This window comes from Canis lupus, chromosome 6 (genome assembly GCF_003254725.2).
Source record: "Canis lupus dingo isolate Sandy chromosome 6, ASM325472v2, whole genome shotgun sequence".
Lineage (NCBI taxonomy): Eukaryota > Metazoa > Chordata > Mammalia > Carnivora > Canidae > Canis > Canis lupus.
In genome coordinates, this window is record NC_064248.1 from 26369721 (window position 1) to 26392145 (window position 22425).

Sequence of the window (22425 nt, forward strand, 5' to 3'; positions counted from 1 at the left end):
GTTTTAGTATATAGTCTAACATGCTCAGTCTCCACTAGGCTGTGAGAAACTTGAGGGTGAGAGCTACCTCTTACATATTTTTGTAGCCATAATTCTCTAGCAGTCAGTCTTTTTCTTAATGGCCGTCGATACATGTAGAAGAATAAACACAAATAAATGTTGTTTCATGAGAGACACCTAACTCTGGGAAATGAACAAGGGGTAGTGGAAGGGGAAGTGGGTGGGGGATTGGGGTGACTGGGTGATGGGCAATGAGGGGGGCACTTGGCGGGATGAGCACTGGGTGTTATGCTATATGTTGGCAAATTGAACTCCAATAACAAAATTAAAACAAAACAAAACAAATAAATGTTGTTTGCTTGTTGTATCTTGAAAGCAGCTCTTATGAAAAGGGAGGGGGAAGTGCTGTCGCCTTTCAGAGTGTTTTTAACCATGTCCAGCAGTGGCTGTGTCCCATTTCAAAGGCAGTCGTCATGGGTGTGGTTTATTTGGTATATCTCTGTGTACAGCTCCAGACACAGATGTAACAAGCAGTGATGACATTGCAAAGGTCACACTGCCTAGTGGATCCTTTTAGACAGAGGAAGGAGTCAAGAAGCAAAGACAGAAGAGGCAGTCTAGGGCTGTTATACTGGGTATCCTGGGGAGCAATTTGCACTCAACACATAAATGAGGCTCAGAGTCTATCTAGTTAATACAAAGCCTTAATGCCATTTGCTTGTCCATCAGCATGCTGAATTATGACACGTGGCTATTGGATTTATCAATAATATACCCCATAAATCTAGTTAACATTTTCTTCTGGGCACTGCAGAAGGTTCTCACCCAGCTCTGGCCTTGAATCTCAAGGAGGCTCTGAGACACTTCAGACTCTTGATGGAGTGTAATGGGGCTGGGACTTGAGCCCTTTCTGACCATCTGGAAGCTCTTCCAAGGATAGATCTTAAATTTTAGATGAGGACCTCCCCTCCCATGAGATCCTGTCATTCTTAGATGGAGTCCTGGTGTTACCAAGAGTGGTTATATTTGTCTCTTTTTTTCTGTTTTCTCTATGTCACATTCTTTGGGGAACTACTCCTTGCTTGTGTTGCATGGCTTGGAACTCCACTGCTGGCTACAGGGCTGAGTCAGTGACCCACACTGGCAATCTAAGCTCTCTCTTGGCAGTGTGAGTCTTGAGCCAAGACGCACATGGGTGGGAGGTGATTGAAGCAAAATCATTTACTTTAAGACTGTTGATGAGTTCCTGCTTCTATCTCTCTGACAAAATTAAAGATCTTTAAAGCACACATCATGGTGAATATAGCAAACACATTGATATACATATATATCATGAAAGGTGTTATCCCATCGTAATCCCATTTTGATTAACATATCCATCTATGTCTATATACCATATAGATAGATATATATCTAAATATATAGGTATTTATCTCTCTCCTTCATTTCTGTGACCTTCCACATATTCTTTCAACAAATGATTAGTTCTTTCTTTAGTGTGTTAGGGTAGGTTTATTTTTTTTTTTAAGATTTTATTTATTTATTCATGAGAGACACAGAGAGAGAGAGAGAGGCAGAGATACAGGCAGAAGGAGAGGCAGGCTCCCTGCAGTGAGCCCGATGCAGGACTTGATCTCAGGACCCCGGGATCATGACCTAAGCCAAAGACAGATGCTCAACCACTAAGCCACCCAGGTGCCCCTAGGGTAGGTTTCTATTGCTTGCTTTGAATATCTCTTAAGTGATACAGATGTAGATAGCTAGTGATAGTTTATTATTTTTATTTTCCAAAATAAAATATCTTTGGAATACCTTTGAAAATGTCTTTGTCAAAACTTCTAACAATGATAACGTTGATGAAAAATATTCCTCCATTATTAACTCTTTCCTATTAGCAGAAAGAAACAGTAATAAGAGTTCACATTACTGAACGAGCTCAGTGTTAGGAGGCAACATAGAGACCCAGAGCTTGGGCGTTATCGGTGTTCAAATCTGGGCTGTCAGTTTCTAGCCATGTGACCTTGGGGAAATTACTTAACCTCTCTGAACCTTAGTAGTCTCATTCATAAGATAGAAATAATAACAATACTTACAGGGATATTATAAAGCTTAAATTAGTTAATACATGTAAAACATGCCTCATATGTAATAAATGCATGTTTGTCCCTTCTTGTTGGATATTTTGACTAAGAAAAAAAAAAAAGAAAAGAAATGGGATCCCCTTGAGCTGCCATAATGTGCCCCAGGCCACACAGGGTGCTATGAGAGATTAAATAAAATCATGTTCCTGAGTACCCCGCCTAGAGCCTGGCACACAGGGAATGCTCTCGAGACTGCAACTGCTATTTTTCTTCTAAGTGTCTCATGAGCCCAGATTTGAGAGGGAAGTGTGTGAAAGCTGCCCCCAGAAAAATTAAAAGCAGAAATGAGGCACCCTCTCCTCGCTTGCCATCACCTTATATGCCTTTCTTTCCCTTCTCCCTCCAGAGTGTCAATCAAGTCCTATTTCAAATAATCTGTGCTGCTGTGCTTGGTGATAACTGACCTATCAGCTTCCTTCTTCCACTTTCATTTCAGTGGGAAATTCCTGAGACCCTGGTGGCTTTCTCATCCGAAGCATTTAGGGGGGCATTGGTCTCTCTCCCTTTTGGGAGACTCTGGAGATGTCTCTCTGGAAGAGTTACTCATCCTTGGTGAGGTCTCAATAATTAACATCTTGCCCCAGGAGGGCCAGGGTGCCTGAGCAGTGCCTCCTATGGCGGGTTACAGGAGATGTACGTTTGCTCTGGTAGGAGGAAAGCAAGAATGCCAAGGGCACGTCCCTATGGAATTAGAACATTGGAACACAGGCATGTGTGTGTGTGTGTGTGTGTGTGTGTGTGTGTGTGTACAATAAATCATTGATTTAGTCCCAGCTGGTCCTGGTGATGCCTACACTGTTTCCTTAGCATGTATTACTTAAGTCTACTCTCACTGGCATCTTGAAAGCTTGGTACCATTTCCCAATTTTATGGACTAAGAAATTGGGGCTTTAGAGTGGGCATCTGGTATCTTCTCTTATTCAGCATTTCCCCCTTTGTCATGAGCATATGACTCAGGTGGAATTGGCTCTTGGCTTTTTGTGCCTGAGACCTGGCCAGTCTGAATATCCCACCCTCCTGACCCTTGTACTCATTCAGAGATGGGCCTGTGAGACCAATAAGAGCCAAATGTGCAACTTCTGTTGGGGATGGAGGGAACAATGCCACCTTTTTTTTCTTGGCTTGGCTGGGGGCGGGGGTGGTGCTCAGGCTATAGAATGTGAGCCTACAGGAGAGAAGGACATCCTGGCTTAAGTGAGAATAAAACCAACCCCAAGGAAAGAGAGATGGAAGACGAGAGAATGCTTCCAGTTGTGACTGTTTGAGCCTCTGAATCCAGACATATCTCAAGCTAGAATAATCCTGGACTTTTCGGTTGAATCAACAAAGTCATTTCTGTGCTTAATCCAGTTTTGATCCAGGTTTTCTGTCACTTGCCATGGAAAGAATCCTGATGAATATGGGCTCAGAGAGTGTTTGGATTTCCTCCCCCTTACAAGGCCATACATATATTGAAACCCTAACCCTCCCCCCACCGCCCCATGTGATGGTATTTGGAAGTGGGGCCTTAGGAGGTTGATCAGGTTTGGATGAGATCATGAGAATGATGTGCCTGTGATGAGATTGGTGTCTTTATAAGAAGGGGAAAAAGCCAGAGCTCCGTCTCCCTCTGCCACGTGAGGCTACAGAAAGAAGGCAACTGTCTGCAAGCCAGGAGAAGGTTCTCACCAGGAACCAAATTTTACTGCACTTTGATCTTGGACTTCTTGCCTCCAGAACTGTGAGGAAGAAAAGGAATTTCTGTTGTTTAGGCTATGCAGGTTGGGGCATGTTTGTTAGGGCAGCTAGAGCTGACTAATACAGAACCCAAGACTGCTTGGTCCACATCTCATCTTTTTAACCCCCAGGCCAACAGGCTCTAGGGCTCTAGCACCCACCCACCAATGCACACAAATTTAGCATATGGAAAAAGGACCTTTATAGAACGTGGCCTGAGGGTGGCGTTGCCTCCTGAGTAGGGCTAGAATTAGTCCGGAGACATAACGTTGAAAGGATCATGTGAGGTCCCGTCTACTTGACAGATGGGTCCAAACAGGTCCAGGAGGTGCAAACTAATGTTTTCGACCCTGCCATCCTTCTTGTCCCATGGGCTAGAATCCAACATAGCTCAGTCTCATCAAGAAAATATAATAAAACTCTTTGCTGGTAAAGGGACAGCTTTATTTCCATCTAAAAGGCCACACAGAGGAGCTCACTAGCAATGTTCCTTGCAGGAAAAGAGAAGAATTATGGGGTCATGAATTGGTTCCTTACAACCCACCGACAGACTGATGGATGACAGACCCCAAATGGTATCTTCTGCAAGTCTCCCCTGAAGAAAAAGTCTTTGTCCATATTTCTGAATGAAAATATGACAGAAAGCCCCAAGGTTGGGGGGACATATGGTATTATTATTATAGCTCTCATAGAAGAGCCAGGATTCAGGTGTTAAAACCCAAACATGGAATAATTACAGGACCACTGAGGCTCAGATAATATTCTTTCTGCGTCTCTCCTGTTTTGATAGCTGGCTGTACTGGCAAAAACCATGCATCACTGGGGGCTTAATACGATGTAGGCTTACTGTTCTGACTACTTTTCTGTATGGCCCAAATGAACAATAATATGAAAATCAACATATATAATATATATATATTTTTTCCCCTGAAAATCCCTGCACAGAAGTCTTATTTTTCTGCTTTCAAAATGTTTATAACTGAGCTTCCCTTCCAATTTAATTCTGGAAATCCCAATTAAATCCTGGATCCCAATTTAATTCTGTGGAGGATCAAGCACATTTCTGGACTCTCTGTTACAGCGTAGGGAGAAGGGATGCCGTGTTTTCCGTGGTTAAGACAAATCCTAAACCTTTGAGAGGGGGCTCTCCACCAGGACCACACACTGGGAATCAGGGAGCTTCAAAACAAAACAAAACAAAACAAAACAAAACAAAACAAAACACAGAACAAAACAAAACAAAACACAAAACAAAACAAAACCAGGTTCTCCTAACCCAGAGATTTCGATTTGCTCCGTCATGAGGGTATGGCCTGTCTGATGGGATTGCTTTTATTAAGTGTCCCAGGAGGTTCTAGTGTGCAGCCAGAGCTGAGAACCTCTGCCACAAATCCATTTGCAAGCTCATAGTTTTCCCCTTAAACAGCTTAAAGAAAAAAAAAAATAAACAGCTTAAAGTGTAGGAAATAAATGGTGTCTATGCCACACGGATACTAACTCCACCAACTGTACCGATGGCGAGACCTTGACAAACTGACCTCTACGAGGTTCCTAAGTCTTCTCGTTTATAAAATATGTATAAGGGATGCCTGGGTGGCTCTGCGGTTGAACGTCTGCCTTGGGCTCAGGTTGTGATCCCAGGGTCCTGGGATTGAGTCCCGCATCAGGCTCCCCAAAGGGAGCCTGCTTCTCCCTCTGCCTCTGTCTCTGCCTCTGTCTCTGTGTCTCTCATGGATGAATTAATATCATCTTTAAAAAAAACTTGGGCAAAAGGAGCACCTAACTCACAGGGTCGTGGGTGAGGACCAACTGGAGGTAAAAAGTAAAATGTGTCTGGCAGCGAGTGAGTCATAAATGTTGGCTCTTACAGTCACTGTTAATGTTATTACTGGTTTTTAAAATCTTTGGTAGCCGATGATGGAAACTAGTTTTATTTTATTTTTTTATTTTTTATTTTTTAAAGATTTATTTATTTATTTATTTATTCATGATAGACATAGAGAGAGAGAGAGAGAGAGAGAGAGTCAGAGACACAGGAGGAGGGAGAAGCAGGCTCCATGCCAGGAGCCCGACTTGGGACTCGATCCCAGGACTCCAGGATCACGCCCTGGGCCAAAGGCAGGCGCTAAAGCTCTGAGCCTACCCAGGGATCCCCTAGTTTTATTTTAAAAGGTGGTGCTGGGGGGATATTTTCTGACTCTTATAACCCAACCTAGGGAAGTGCACGGGTGGAGGTGGCCTTAGGACAACTGGGTCCAAGGACTCAACACCATGGTTTCTCTCCTGCTCTCTATTTTCTGCCTCTCCTCACATCAGCTTTGAGGCCCAGAGTGAGTTCTCTGTGGGGAGGAGGCCGACCTTTGGGCTGATCTGACACACATCCTAGGATCAGAAAGGACAAAAGGGACCTTTATCGCTAGTTTCAGTTGGGAAAAATCTTGAGGAAAGACAGTCCAAATGTGAATTGTGTACTCGAGCTGGCGAGGTTTATCATTATTACCAGGAGAGTGTGGTGTGAGGTGCTGAGCAGACTGAAACAGTAGCCCCGGCGACGATGAAACATCAGTCCTTATAATAATGACTGTATCTGGGGTGCCAGGGAGGCTCAGTCGGTTAAGCATCTGCCTTTGGCTCAGGTCATGATGCCAGGGTCCTGGGATCGAGCCCCGTGTTGGGCTCCCTGCTCAGTTAAAATTCATATGCAGTAAAATCCAACCTCTTAAATATATGTCATATTTTATATCTTTTGGTGCCACTGCATATGGCATTAAGTTTTGAAACCTGGAAGTGTTGGTCCTTTGACTTTGTTCTTTTTTTTTTTTTAAGATTTTATTTGAGAGAGAGCAAGAGTGAGAGAGAGATCACAGAGGGAGAGAGAGAAGCAGACTCCCTCCTGAGTAGAGAACCCGACACGGGGCTGGATCCCAGGACCCTGGAATTATGACCTGAGCCAAAGGCAAACACTTAACTGACTGAGTCACCTGGCCACTCCTATTCTTTTGTGAATTTTGGCAACCTACATTTATACAACCATGCCTATCAAGATACGGAACATTTCAAACATTCCCCTAAATTGTCTCTTGCATCTTTATAGTCAGTGCCTCCCTCCAGCCCCTGGTTCTGGCAACCACCCATCTGTTTTCTGTCTATATAGTTTGGCCTTTTCCAGAATATCACTTAAATGGAATTACACAGCACATGGCATTCTTTCACTTAGCATTTGAGATTCAGAAAGTTGTAGCATGTGTAAATAGTTCTTTCATTTCATTGCTGAGACTCAGGCCATTGTAAAGGCACAGCACTGTTTACTCACCCATTCATCAGCCAAAACATATTTAGGCTATTTCCAAGTTTAGTTGACAATGAAAAAATTACCAGAATATTTGCGGACAGCATTTTGTGAAAACATGCTTTTGTACTTCTTTTGGTAAATGTCTAGGGGCAGGGTGGCTGAATCATATGATTTGTTGTCTACTGAACTTTATAGGAAACTTCCAAAATGCTTTCCAAAGTGGCTGTACCATTTTCTATTCCCACTTAAAACATTTGAGGGTTCCTGTTGCTTCATATCCTTGTGAACATAAAATATTGTCAGTTTTAAGATTTTTTATTTATTCATTTAGAGAGAGAGCAAGAGCATGAGCAGGGAGCAGGGTCACAGGGAGAGGAAGAAGCAGACTCCTCGCTGAGCAAGGAGCGCAATGCAAGGGCTCAATCCTGGGATCCCCGGATCTTGACCTGCACCGAAGGCAGATGCTTAACCTACTGAGCCACCCAGGTGCCCCTCAAATATTGTCAGTTTAAAATAAAAGCCTTTTTGATAGGTGGATAATAATGTCTCCTTGCGCTTTTAGTTAATGGCTAATGGTGCTGAGCCTTTTTTTGGATGCAAATTTGCCATTCCTTTTTTTTTTTTTTTTTGTAAAGTACCTGATGAAACCTTATGCCTGTTTTTACCGAGTTGGTTAAATGTTCCCTATAAATTCTAGATATATGTCCAGATATCAGATATGTATTTTGCATGTATTTTTCTCTCATTCTGTGGCTTACCTTTTCATTTTCTTAGCAGTGTCTATTGAAAAGAATTTAAAAAATTTTGGTCAAGTCAGGTTTGTCAATGTTTCTCACTCATGGATTATGCTTTGGATCTCATATCTAAAATATCTTCACTTGACCCAAGGTTACAGAGATTTTTCTGCCATGTTTTCCTCTAGAAGTTTTATAATTTTAGGTTTTATATTTAGGTCTATGATCCCTTTTGAGTTAATTATTGCAGATGATGTAGCAAATGGGTTGAAATTCATTATTTTGCATGTGGATATCCAATAATTATTCCAGTACCATTGAATTACTTTTGCCCTTTTGTGAAAACGGAGTTGACCATATTTGTGTGGGTCTATTTCTGGATTCCCTGTTCTGTTCTATTGAGCTGGGTGTTTATCTCTTCAACAATACCACACAGTCTTAATTACTGTAGCTTTAATAGTAAGTGTTGAAATCAGGTAGCTTGAGTTCTTCAACTTTGTTCATCTTTTTAAAAATTGCTTTTGCTATTCTAGTTCTTATGCCTCCCTAGAAACTTTTTGTTTATTTATTTATTTATTTACTTACTTACTTACTTACTTATTTGAGGGGGAGAGAGAGGAGGGTAGTGGGGAGGGGCAGAGAGAGAATCTCAAGCCAACTCCACACCCGGCACAGAGCCCAGTGCAAGGCTCAATCTCACAACTCTGAGATCATGACCTGAGCTGAAATCAAGAGTTGGAACAGGGCATATATTTCCATTTGTTCAGGTTATCTTTGATTTCTTTCATTGACATTTATAATTTTCATCATACAGATGTTGCACTTTTTCCTAAGTGTTTCATGTCTTTTGGTGCTATGATAAATGCTCATAAGTTTTGAAATTGGGAGTTTCAAGTCTTCCATTTGTGTTTTTTTTCCAAAGTTCTTCTTTTGGTGGGATTTTTTGCTTTACATATACATTTCAGATCAGCTTTCTGGGAAAAAAAAGTCTCCTGGGATTTCATAGGAATAGTGTCGAATCTGACCTATTTGGAGAAAACCATCATCATTTTGAGTCTTCCAATCCATGAACATAGAATTTATATTAATTTATTTAGATACTTTTGGGCAGCCCCAGTGGCCCAGCGGTTTAGCTCTGCCTTCGGCCCAGGGCGTCATCCTGGAGACCTGGGATCGAGTCCCACATCGGGCTCCCTGCATAGAGCCTGCTTCTCCCTCTGCCTGTGTCTCTGCCTCTCTCTCTCTGTGTCTGTCATGAATAAATAAATAAAATATTAAAAAAATTATTTTGATACTTTTAAATTTTGTCAACAATGTATTGTAGTTCTCAGTGACAAGTATTTTACTTCTTTTGTTAAATTTATTCTCAGGTATTTTCTTCTTTCTGATGCTATTGTGATTAGAATTGTCTTAATTTCATTTTCAGATTGTTCATTGTTGGAATATAGTATATGATTCATTTTTGTATATTGATCTTCTATTTCTTTTTGAGTGAGCTTTGGAGCTTGTGTTGTTCAAGGAATTTGTCCAATTTATCTAAGTGATTGAGTATTTTGGCATAAAGTTGTTCATAATGTTCACTTATTATCACCTTAACATCTGCAGTATCTGTGGTGCTGTCACCTCTTTAATTCCTGATATCCATAAGTTATGTCTTCACACTCTATTTTTTTCTTGGTGAGTCTGGTTAAGGGTTTATTAGACTTATTGATCTTTTTAAAGAACCAAGTTTGGGTTTTATTGATTTTTTGCTCTTTCTTGCTTTTCTGTTTTCAATTTTGTTGATCTGCATTTATCCTTAGAATTTCCCTCCTTCTGATTGCCTTGACTCTTTTTCTTTTTTCAGATTTCTTAAGGTGCAAACTTAGACCATGATTTGAGATTTTTCTTATTTTCTGACATAAGCATTTAATGATGTAGTTTTCCCTATAAACACTGTTTTATCTATGTCCCACAAATTTTAATATGTCAGCTTGTATTTTTATTAAATTCAAAGCAATTCCTAATTTTTAAGGAGAACTTTTTGATTCATAGGTTATTTAGAATGATATTGTTTCATTTCCAAGTATTTAGAAAATTTTCAGATGTCTTTTGTTATTGATTTCTAGTTGAATTCTATCAGGCTCACAGAACATATTTTGTATCAATTCAATTTGATAAAGTTGGTTTTATAGTCCAGAATATCTTATTGAATGGTCCATGTAACATGAAAAGAATGTGTATTCGGTTGTTGGGTAGAATGTTCTATGTCAATTAGATTACCTTGTTTGATAGTTTTGTATATTCTTACTGATACCTATTTGTTCTATCACTGAGAAATAAATTGTAGTTTTTTTTAAGATTTTATTTATTTATTCATGAGAGAGAGGCAGAGACATAGGCAGAGGGAGAAGCAGGCTCCGCGCAGGGAGCCTGATGTGGGACTCGATCCCAGGACTCCGAGATCACAACCTGAGCCAGAGGCAGATCCTCAACCACTGAGCCACTCAGGTGTCCCAAGATTGTAGTTTCCAAATGCACTTGTGGATTTATCTATTTCTCCTTTTGGTCCCATCAATTTTTGCCTCATGTGTTTTGAAGCTCTTCTGTTAAGTACATATGCATAATTAATAGTTTTGAATTGTGCTGGCACAATGGCATCTTCTCCCCAAAAAGGCAACATGTACTCCCGCTCAGGAGCTGGTCTCACCTCATATCCTGTGTAGACAGTATGTATTTGGGCCTTCCTTCTTAAAATCCAATCTGTGAATCTCTGTCTCTTCATGTGTATATTTAGCCTGTTTACATTTAATGTCATTACTTATGTGGTTGAATTACAATACAGCCTCTGACCCGTTGAGAATTATTCTTGGTGTTTGCTTTCTTTTCATTACACTGAAACCTGTAAATTCTCAAAGTGGTCTCCGGTGAGCTGTGATGAGCCAAAGGGAAGGGCTCGTTCTGTTTCCAGACAGGAATAGTGCTAGTGGGGTTTCCAGTAGAGACCAGCTTTACCCAGCTCATTACACTTTCATCCGGGTCTCAAGCAGCAGAAACAGCAATATGGCAGAATGAGAAGGTGACCAGTTATTCAAGAAGACCTCTGATGAGTATTATCTCATTAAGGTGGTGAATACAATTATCACACCTCCAGTGTACAGATGAGAAAATTGAAGCTTAGAGAGACCTATAAGTGACCTGATCAAGATTATTCAGTGGGAGGGGGAAGATTTGAGTCCAGGTTTGTATGAATCCAGAGTGTAAAATCTTCATTTTCACATCACTATGTGGAAAGGTTATAAATAAATAGTTTGAAGGCATTGCTTCATGATCTCAACCCACATCATCATCAACATATAGATTGAAGAATGTAATGAGGTTTTCAATTTTGTGAGAGTCTGTCCCTTATTTCAAGGTGACAGTAGGGATTTGATATTATTTTGTATGCCTTCATTAGAAATCCAGTCATTTACAGGAGACACACACAATAAAGTTGAAGACTATCAACTTGTACTGGTACTGACTTGTACTGATACTGGATTGGCCAAAGCACACACCTGCTAATTTGCCCATTTCTTGGGCTTGTAGAGAAACAGGGTACAGATGAGTGCTCTGGTGGAGAAGGGAGCTCTCTAAATGAAGACAGTGAGTGGTGAAGTAAAGTGATTCTGACATCTGCTAAGTGGATAAGTACACTGGCTCCAGCAGCTCATTGCTTTGTTCTCATTCTACCCCGTGGAATCTCCCTTCAGCCAATCCTTAATCAAATAATGAATCTATTGCAAAAATAAATTATGGGGAAACACGTCCATTGGTACCTCCCAAACTCAGAAAAATCAGGCTTTTTTTTTTCCTCCTCCTGTTCTATGATGTTTCCTGTCATGCATAATATAGCAAATTAATTAGTGAATCTGGCGGCATTTTGCTAATCCAATTTCTCTCCCTTGCTTGAGGTGAATTACGTTCATGCTTCAGTCTCTTGAATATTACTCTTCCATGTTTGACGGAATTATGTTATCAGGTGATGATTATATTGCACACTATCTGATCCTAATTAAGCCAGAAAAGAGCGACATTGTAAAAGAGGAGAGAATGTTCCGCGGTCTACGCTCCCCACTCCCATGCTGCCACCTCCCATTGTTAAAGCTTTCCAAGCTGTGCTTGGGCTGTTTTTTGACAGTTACATCATCTTAGTCTCCTCCAGACACAATGCCTTCTTGGGTCTGCTTCATCTAATATGTAATTTGTGTAAATTGAGTCTTAGAGAGACATAATGTTTACACTTGCCTTTTTTTTTTTTATCAGAAGCATGATGCACAGTAGTGACTGGGATTATTTCAGATGATATCAAGGAAGAAAATGTGTTGTTTTGTCAAAACCGTCCATATAACTTGGGGGAAAAAAATCTGTCATCTGAGAGAAGAGAAACTCAAATTTCAGAGGGGAAGGGAGAACCCGATTGTCAAGATGAACACAGAAAGTGATGAAATGGAGGGATTAAGATCATAGGCTTCAGGGCCTCAGGAGCTGGGTTTGAATTCTGACTTTGCCCTCAGCTGATAACCACTTCTCTCTCCTTACCACAAAACTAAGTGCTCTGTGAAACCAGGGTCCGGAGAGATTAGTTGACTTGCAAAGATCTGATGATGAAGTGAGAAGCCAGGGCTGGGACCCCCCACTCCAGTTCTTGCATGCCATCTCAAATGCTGTGTCCTGATTCCACCAGGGCAGAGAGTAAAGGGAGGTCCACAGAGACACCAATTAGAACAGGTCACTGGATACCAGAGTCTTTTTCTCATGAGGGTAAAGATGTCCTTTTGTGAGACTACACTCACCCTCCCTGAACCTTGGGTCATTGATGCCTAAAGCCTTAGACAACTGTGAGATGAGCCAGGCACCATGCTGTTAATGAAAGACACTTTTGTGGTTGGCTGAAGAAAAAAATACAGCACACGACTTTCAACTTAGAAAGCCCAAATGCAAGGTATGTCCTGTGTGGTCTACAGACTTTGATCTTTTGTCCTCTTCAACAGGTGGTTCAAAGGGAGGGAGAGCTCATTGTTGAATGAGACTTGCCCCTGTTGGGATAATACTCCTTAGTCCACAGGTCTGCTCATTTTTCAGACTGTCTTCCTTTTGGAGACACAGACTCACACTTTGCAGTAACAAATTGTGTGATTCAGATTGAGCTCTGCTGGCTTACCCACTGGCTTTTCCCACTGCCTTTCCTACTAGATTTTTGTTTCACTAAGTGAAGGCCACTTGGCCTCAACTGCCTTGTTAGGCATCATTCCTGGCCTGTATACACAGATGAAAACTTGACTGTACTCTGGTGGGGAAGATGGTCTGGAGTACCTTTTGGGCTGGCTGGAACAAAGGGGTTGTTTTTTGGGCTGCTTGCAGGACACACAAAGTCGAAGAGAAAATTATGTTTTTCTTTGCAGAATGTCTGCTATGGGAGAAGGCAAGGCCAACCGGGGACAGAGATACTTAACATGGGTTTATTGAACACTTATTATATTCCAGCCCGTATTCTGGGTGCACGGAGAGAGCAGTAAACAAAATGGGCCAAATCTCTGCCCTGGGGGAATCAGGAATAGGCTTTTGACATGGTGTGGTAGAAAGAGCGCCGGACTTGGGAGTCCCAGTACTGGCTGCTTTACCTGCTCATATTCTAGTGGGGGAGATTTAGACATTAAGCAAGGTAAAAAAAGGAAAGTAATTTGGAAGGTGATAAGTTCAAGGGAGATAATGAAGCAAGGGAGAGAGATAAAGAAAGTGAGAGGCAGTGGAGGAGGTTATACTCAATTTCTAAATTTTTCCATTGAAGTGTAACTGACAAAATTGTAAAATATTTAAATTGGACATTGTGATGATTTGATATTTGTATCCATCGTGAAGGGATTCTCCCATCAAATTAATTAACACACCCATCATCTCCCACAGTTAGCTTTTGGTATCCTAGAGAGCATTTAAATTCTACTCTTTCAGGGCAGCCTGGGTGGCTCAGCGGTTTAATGCCACCTTTGGCCCAGGGCGTAATCCTGGAGACCCGGGATCGAGTCCCACACCGGGCTCCCTGCGTGGAGCCTGCTTCTCCCTTTGCCTGTGTCTCTGCTTCTCTCCCTCTCTGTGTCTTTCATGAATAAATAAATAAAAATCTTTAAAAAAAAAAGTTCTACTCTTTCAGCAAATACCAATTATACGCCACCATGTTACCAACTATAACCACCATGTTTTCCATTATCTCTTCGGATCTTATTCATCTTATAGCTGCAATTTTGTACCCTTTTATATGCTTTTTCCTATTTCTTCCATATCCCAGCCCCTGGTAACCACTTTTCTACTCTCTGTTGCTATAAGTCTGGCCTTTTTTGTTTTTTTAAAGTTCTATATACAAGTGATACTATGCAGTATTTGTCTTTGTCTGGCTTATCTCACTTAGCATAATGCCCTCCAGGTACTTCTATGTTGTTGCAAATGGCAGGATTTCCTTATTTTTTTAAGGCTGAATAGTATTTCATGGTATATATAAGACTACATTTTTTTTATCTGTTCTTCCATCAGCTGACACCTAGATGTTCAGGGAGGGTTCTGGTAGCACAGGCGTGTTCCCTTTATGACAATTCATTGAGCTGTACTCTTAAGACACATGGGCTTTTCTGCATGCATGTTATACTTCAATAAAAAGTCCAGAATGTACTGTATACAATGGCATATTATTCAGTCATGAGAAAGAAGGAAATCTTGACATTTGTGACAATGTGGATGAACCTTGGGGGCGTTATGTTAAGTGAGGTAAATCAGACAGAGAAAGACAAGTACTGTGTGATTTATGTATATGTGGAGTCTAAAAAAGCCCAACTCATAAGAACAGAGAGTAGATTGGTGTTTACCAGGGGAGGGGGTTTGTGGGAATTGGCCAGATGTTTAAAGGTACAAAATAGCACCTAGTAGATAAATAGGTCCTGCAAATCCAATGCATCCTCATAGGGATTAGAGTCAATGATACTGTATTAACAGACTTCAAAGTTGCTAAGAGACTAGCTCTTAATTGTTCTCACCATAAAAAAGAAATAACTATGTGAGATGACGGTGTTACAATATATAAATGTACCAGATGAACATGTTGTATGCCTTAAACCTGTAGAATATTATATGTCAATTATAAATTTTTTTACACGCTGGAAGGAAAAAATGTTGGAAAGAAACAAGTTAACTCATTGCGTTTAGGACACAACAAGGACCAAAGACTTGTCTTTTAAAATAGTGGTTCTCGGGATCCCTGGGTGGCGCAGCGGTTTGGCGCCTGCCTTTGGCCCAGGGCGCGATCCTGGAGACCCGGGATCGAATCCCACATCAGGCTCCCGGTGCATGGAGCCTGCTTCTCCCTCTGCTTCTCCCTCTGCCTGTGTCTCTGCCTCTCTCTCTCTCTCTCTCTCTCTCTCTGTGACTATCATAAAAAAAAAAAAAAAAAAATTTAAAATAGTGGTTCTCAAAAAAAAAAAAAAAAATAGTGGTTCTCAACCAAGGGAGATTTTGTCTTCCTTCTTCCCTCTTCCCTTCCCAACCCCCAACCAGAACTTTGGGCAATGTCTGCAGGCATTTGGCTTTCCCATTCTGGGGGGTGCTACTGGCATGAAGTGGGTGGAGACCAGAGATACTGCTAAGCATCCTCAAGTGCACAAACAGCCCCCACAATAAAATTACCCAGTCCCAAATGTCAGTAGTTCTGAGGTTGAGAAACCCTGCTTTAAAAGAACCTATCCGAGAAACTTCAGGATCATTTCAACATTAATTTCATCCACCACAGCCTTTGCTGACACTGAGGGCCTTATTTACTCAATTTGGACAGTGTTTCCTTTCCCAGGAGGGGCATCTGAGAGCAGGAGCGAATTTCATTTGCTCCCTTGTAAATCTCTGAAATGAAAAACAGGTCTCAGTATTCCTTCCTCTCCCTCCCAGTCTTTGAAGCCCTCCGAAGAGGGACCATGGCAGTTAGTGCACAACAGATTCCCCAGACACAATTTAAATGTCATTTCAGGGCTGGGACTAGGGCATGAATATTTAAGATGTAAATTGTTTGGGTCGTGCCTAAATCTTTTATGGATTTTACTGGATGAGAAAAATGAGTCACTACTTTTTGATAAAGTTCGCTTTCCCTCCATATTATTAACAAACCCAGCCAAGTGAACCAGACTGCGTCTGCTGGAGAGAATAGGGATGCTTGTTTGGGGGACAATATTAGATTCTGTATCCATTCCCAGCATGCCATATTTATGGTTCAAAAACCAAAGAACAGGTAGGAGATTTGTCCTAGGTCAGTGTGTCCTTGCTCGCAAAACCATTGTTGCGTAGCAAATGCATCCAGGATGGGGAATTGAAATTGAATAATCTAACCCTAGGAGGAGAATTAGTTGATTATATAGCAATATTGAAATGATCAGACCCTAACTCCAGAGATTAATCTTTGCCTATCCACCAATTTGAATTCTAGGGCGTGTGTATACATATCGTAGGCAAAGGAAAAGGTACAAATGAAGGGGGTGGGAATGACCGAGAGAGTGGGAGAGATTGTGAGGGGTGGGGAGATAGAGAGAGAAGGAAGGATTTGGGAGACAGGAGAAAGAGAGAGAGAGAGAGAGAGAAATATTTAATAATTTTAAATTCTATAGACTCCAGAAAGAATATCTATTTTAATCTTTTTGGAAGAAATTATGCCTCCTACATCTCACTCTCAGCCCCTACCCAGAAATTAATTTTGAATGTTAATATGAAAGCAACCTCTCTCTTCTTTGAATGCCGCTTTTGATTTTGACAGGGTATCTAAAAGGCTGCTATTAGACAAATTTTCATTAACTAATAAGCTAGTTCTTGGGCAAAACATGAATTTTTTGTCATCTCATGTGGAAATTGAAAAAAGCCATAATTAGGAAGAAAATCACTAATTGTAAGGCACCAAATTTGTTTGCTAAGAATAGTCATTAAAGGGCAATGAAAGCATTAGCAACTTCGGTATCAGAAAACAACTATTAAAATGCAAGGGGAATTGAGGTATTTGCCCAGAAACATAATAATGCCTTTGCGTTTACAGGTCTATAATTGTGCTTTGATTTGAGGTATTGTTGATACTTTCTAAGGAACAATATACAGTGGGCCTAAGTACGTAGAACACCATAGCTACGGGCTTCCATGTTACAGCCTCAAGTTTTAATTTCTAGAGAACGTTACCATCGGGAGAGTTACTCAACTGCATTGTCAATGCTGTTATTGCTTTAGGATTGTGATGAATTGGGAAAAACCAGGACAGAGAGTCATGATTCTGTGGCTCAGATAGCTCATGAAACCAATTTTGCATGCAAAGTGCCCGGTGTCTGACGTCAGTGCCAAGTGACCGTGTGCACCGTGTGATGTATTTGCCTTTTTAAGAATAACTTTTAGGGGCGCCTGGGTGACGCAGTAGGCTAAGCATCCGACTCTTCATTTCAGCTCAGGTCATGATCTCAGAGTCATGAGATTGAGCCCTACAGTGGCCTCCACGCTCAACAGGGAGTCTGCTGAAGACTTTCTCTCCTTCTCCCTCTGCCCCCCCCGCCTCCCCTCCCTACCACTTGCTCTCTCTCCCTCTCAAATAAATAAATCTTTTTTTTTAATAAATCTTTTAAAAAAAATAATAACTTATTATTTTTGCTTCCTGATAAATACACTTTTTTGGGGGAGGGGGTGCAAATTTAGAAAATGCAGAAACTTCTAATGAAGGGATTTAAAATTCTCCTTAATCCCCTTGACCAAAGAGCCAGTGTGAACCTTGTGGCATGTTTGCTTTCTCTCCCTTTTCTTGCATTTTAAACTTTTTATTGAAGCATAACAACCATATGATAAGGTGCATAGATTGTAAGTGTTCGGCATATAGTGAACTTTTACTTATCTGCCTGCATCACCACTACCTAGATCAGGATAAACCACATTTGTAGAAGCCCCTCTGCCCCTTCGTGCCCTTTCCCAGGCAATGCTCACCCTCACTGCCCCCCTCCCACTATCCAGTCCCAGGGTACTAGTTATTGTTACTCTCATAATAAATACCATGATTTTGAACTTAATATAAATGGATTCCTATGGAATATTAAGGGCCCAGCTTCTTTTATTTGACATTGTGAGATCTATTTTGTTACAGTATAAAGCTAGCTATATTCTTTATTATTGCTGGGTTATAAGCCACTGTATCCTATACCACAACTTCTTTATCCACTGATGAACATTTGAGTTGTTTCCAGCTTTCCGCTATCATGAGTAAAGAACAAACATTCCTGAGGCTTTCTGGGTGGCTCAGTCAGTAAAGCGTCCAACTCGATCTCAGCTCAAATTTTGGTCTCAGGGTTGTGAGTTCAAGTCCCATGTTGGGATCTATACTGATCATGGAGCCTACTTGAAAAATAAAAGAAGGAACAGACATTTTTTGAAAGTGTCTTGGTGGATCGGCACTAATTTTCCTGTGTGCATATAGGCATGGATTGTATTTTATAGGAAACTCAACTCACCTTATATCTGTTTCTCCATCTCCATATCTATCACTACTCATCTCTATGTCCTTATTGATCATAGCAATCCAAGGTCTCTCAGGAAATAGGCCTGTTTTGGCAAACCTGACAAGCTCTGGCATTGGCTGGGAGCAGCTTAAGGGAAGCAACATGACTGTATGTTCTAGATAATTTTTTAAAAATATTTTATTTTATTTGAGAGACAGAGAGGGTGACAAGCAGAGGGAGACACAGACTCTCTGTTGAGCAGGGATCTGATGTGAGGCTTGATCCCAGGACTTTGAGATCAACACCTGAGCCGAAGGCAGATGCTTAACTGACTGAGCCACCCTGTTCTGGATAATTCTTATAATTCTTTAGGTATATAGTCTCTTTCCTCCTTTATCAAGCCTAGCATATCTCCAGCCAGCTTATCCTGGGAGCTAGCCTGGTTATTATTGGCCTGGCATCCAGGATGTGAGGTGAGACCAGCTCCTGAGTGGGAGTACCTGTTGCCTTGTTGGGGAGAAGCTTCTGCAGCATCTTCCAGCATGCTGGGGGCTCTTAATAGGGAAGGACGGGCCACCCCTACAAAACTAGAGAGTCTAGCAGTGCTTGTAGAATCCACTTCCTCCATGGGTCCCAGCTTTTCTCCACCAGGTCCCTAATCTTCACATAACAGACCTGCCTTGGCTGAGCACTCCAACATCTCTGGGGCTCTGCAGCTCTGTAACAGGTCATAAGATTGCCACTCAGCTGTGTCTGCTCTTTCCTTGTAGGAGACAAAGGCCCCTTTGTTAGCTACCACAGAAGCACAGAAGTGCTCTGGATCTCACACTTTACCATTAACTCTTTTTTGACAGCCTTCAGACTGTCATTCTTCTCTAGGGCATCAGTACAACTTGGTAGTGACCAGCCAACTCTGCTAACTTTGTAAGCTTTGCTAGTGCATTCATCACTACACTTGCTACAGCATGTCCTTCCACTGGGACATTTTCCCTGGTCACCATCAGTGAAATGGTTAGCAATTCAGCCACCACTCTGTGACAGAGACTATCCACACTCAGGTACTGAGAGGGAGGGCATCTTCTTCAGCTGCTGGGCAGCAGGTGAGCCAGTCTCAAATCCCCATCTTCCTGCCTGTTTGTTCAGGCCCCTTCTGGTCTCTCTTGTGTTCATTTTAATCCTTTGAGGAGTAGGTACCAAGACAGGATCAATGATTTTATTAGTAGACTTGCATGTGGAAGAAAAAGGTGAAGGAGCCACAGATGGGGGAGACATCAGGCCACAGGGCAAGTCTGAACTCAAGAGAAGGAGAGAGGGACAGAAGATTGGGTGGAAGCATCCTCGACTGTTATGTAGTCTAAGGAAGGTTCCAAGACCATCAGGGAGTTCTTAAGCCAATGTTGGCTCCCAGAGAAGTCTCACATGTCCCAGGATGGATCTGTTTTAGTATCCTGCTGCTCCCAGACGTTGGTTTGAAAATAGCCCTTGGGACAGGGGGCCTCTGTGCAATTACAGTGATAGCTTTCCAGTGGCAGCACTTGGACTCTTGGTCACTTACGCTCCTTTTGGCTGGAGGTCTGTGAGGTGCATTCACCTGGGTCACCGAAAATGCAATCAGCACAATATCTGGAATAAAGCATCCATAAGAATTAGCTAGAAGTACTAAAAGAGTACCATTTCCTTACATTTCTTTCACACTTAGGGCACTTTTAATTTTTAGTTTCATGAACAACGCTGTGTTGAGCATTGATGTGATTCATTGTTTCCTTAGAATAGATTCCTGGAATTGGGATTGGGGGGTGGGGATGAAAGAGGGTGCACATCTAACACTCTCAATACAGGGTTGCCAATTGCCCTCCTGTAAGACAGGGTCCATTGTTCATTCACTGTCTGTGTTCTGTGTGTCTAAAAGGTCATGCTGCACAGTGGAGAGAGAGGACGTGCTGGGATTCTTGACGTGGGCTGATGGGAAAAGGGAGGAAACAGAATGATTAGTTTGGCATGGGATGATTTAGATGTGGGCTTCCTTGACCAAAATAGTTAGGTTTATCTAACCAGGTTTTAAAAGTTTTAGGATTATCTAGACTCAGCCCTGGGAAGACTACCCATATCCTCCTCACACCATCTTCACATTAGGTTCTAAGTCGATAAAACAGTTGTCCTGTATTTATACTAGATTTTTCAAGAAAGAGATATAGAGGTGAAGAGCCACTGAGAGGCACATGGTGTGCATGCCAGGGTGGAAGAGGGGGAAGTGCCTTGTCTTTGGAACCAGGCAGACATTGGGTTGAATCCTGGGTCTGCAGGTAGTTGAACTAACTGCCCTAAGCCCTCATCTGTAAAAGTAGTAGTAACTGGAAATAGCCACTTTTTCTTTCCTTCATTCCTCCCTCCCTCTTCCCTCCCTCCCTTTCTGTCTTCTTCCCTTCTTTATATTTCCTCTTCCCTTTTCTTAACAAAACCTGATCTCTCTTGTAAGGAGCTATCACATGTCTCCATTTTGATGTGTCATCATGGGGCAATAACCCACAAGCCCTGTTCTCCTACTTTAGAAATCAAACCAGTCCTTTTTCCTTTGGGAACCCCTGCTACAGACGCTCCCTCTCAACCTTCTAGAACAGAGAAGGAGCAGTCATGTGACCTAGGACATGGAATTCTCAACAGAAGGATACAAGATTCCATGGATGGGGGAGGGCACTTAGGAGAGAGAGTAATGATTTCTTGTACTAGAAACATTCCTTCTAGAAAATTCCTTTTCTGCTTATGTCAGCTTCTGTTGCCTGTGACCAAAGATCCCCCCCAGCTTGTAAACAGCTTTGCCCTAAGGCTTTTGATTTTGTGGGGTGTTTTCTTCTATTTCTTTTAAAAAAAAGACTTAATATTTAAGTAATCTCCACACCTAACGTGCGGCTTGAACTCACAACCCTAAGATCAAGAATCACATGCTCCACTGACTGAGCCAGCCAGGTGCCTCTTCTCCTCCCCTTCCTTCCTTCCTTCCTTCTTCCTTCCTTCTTCCTTCCTTCTTTCTTTCTTTCTTTCTTTCTTTCTTTCTTTCTTTCTTTCTTTCTTTCTTTCTTCTTTCTTTCTTTCTTTCTTTCTTTCTTTCTTTCTTCTTTCTTTCTTTCTTTCTTTCTTTCTCTTTCTTTTTCTTTCTTCTTTCTTTCTTTCTTTTTCTCTCTCTTTTCTTTTTCTTCTCTTCCTCCTCCTCCTCTTCCCCTTCTTTTTTTATTTTTTATTTATTTTATTTATTTTTTTAAAATTTTTTTTAATTTTTATTTATTTATGATAGTCACAGAGAGAGAGAGACAGACGCAGAGACACAGGCAGAGGGAGAAGCAGGCTCCATGCACCGGGAGCCTGATGTGGGATTCGATCCCGGGTCTCCAGGATCGCGCCCTGGGCCAAAGGCAGGCGCCAAACCACTGCACCACCCAGGGATCCCCCCCTTCTTTTTTTAATGAGAGTGCATATTAGCTCAGAGTCCAGAAAGGCAGAGCCTGGGGAGTGGGTGTATGTTGGGGGTGAGTATTCCAGTTTTTTTCCTTTACTCCCATCCTACAGCTTCTGCCTCCTTATTTTGGCTAGCAACTGCCCTATTCCCCCAATAGCATTTTTTTTTTTTACTTATGAAATGCTTTATAAGCATGGTGTACTTTTAAAAAAAGATTTGACTTATTTATTCATGAGACACACACACACACACACACACACACACACACACACACACACACACAGAAAGGCAGAGACACAGGCAGAGGGAGAAGCAGGCCCTATGCAGGGAGCCCAATGTGGGACTTGATCCTGGGACTCCAGGATCACACCCTGGGCTGCAGGTGGCTCTAAACTGCTGCGCCACCAAGGCTGCCCAAGCATGGTGTAATTATCCACACTGATGCTGTGCTGTAGAACTCCTTTAGAGAGCAGACAATATAAATTGCAAAGAGCTGGGAATTAACTTATCTGTTTTGAAGCCATGTTGGGGAGGGTTTAATTGTTGCTCAAAAATTGATTCTAACTGCTGGTTTAGCTAATGCTAC

General features: G+C 41.7%; 2 long non-coding RNA genes across 3 annotated transcripts in view; one reads left to right on the forward strand and one right to left on the reverse strand.

Annotated features, from left to right (window-relative positions):
* LOC112640327 (uncharacterized) overlaps positions 1 to 22425 on the forward strand; it is a 389014-nt gene that overhangs the window by 123791 nt on the left and 242798 nt on the right. The gene's annotated exons all lie outside the window — the stretch shown is intronic.
* LOC125755185 (uncharacterized) lies at positions 19588 to 21001 on the reverse strand. The gene is made up of 2 exons (XR_007411028.1): positions 20848 to 21001; positions 19588 to 20011 (listed from the first exon to the last, which is right to left on the reverse strand). It is a non-coding gene; the product is annotated as an uncharacterized LOC125755185 (long non-coding RNA).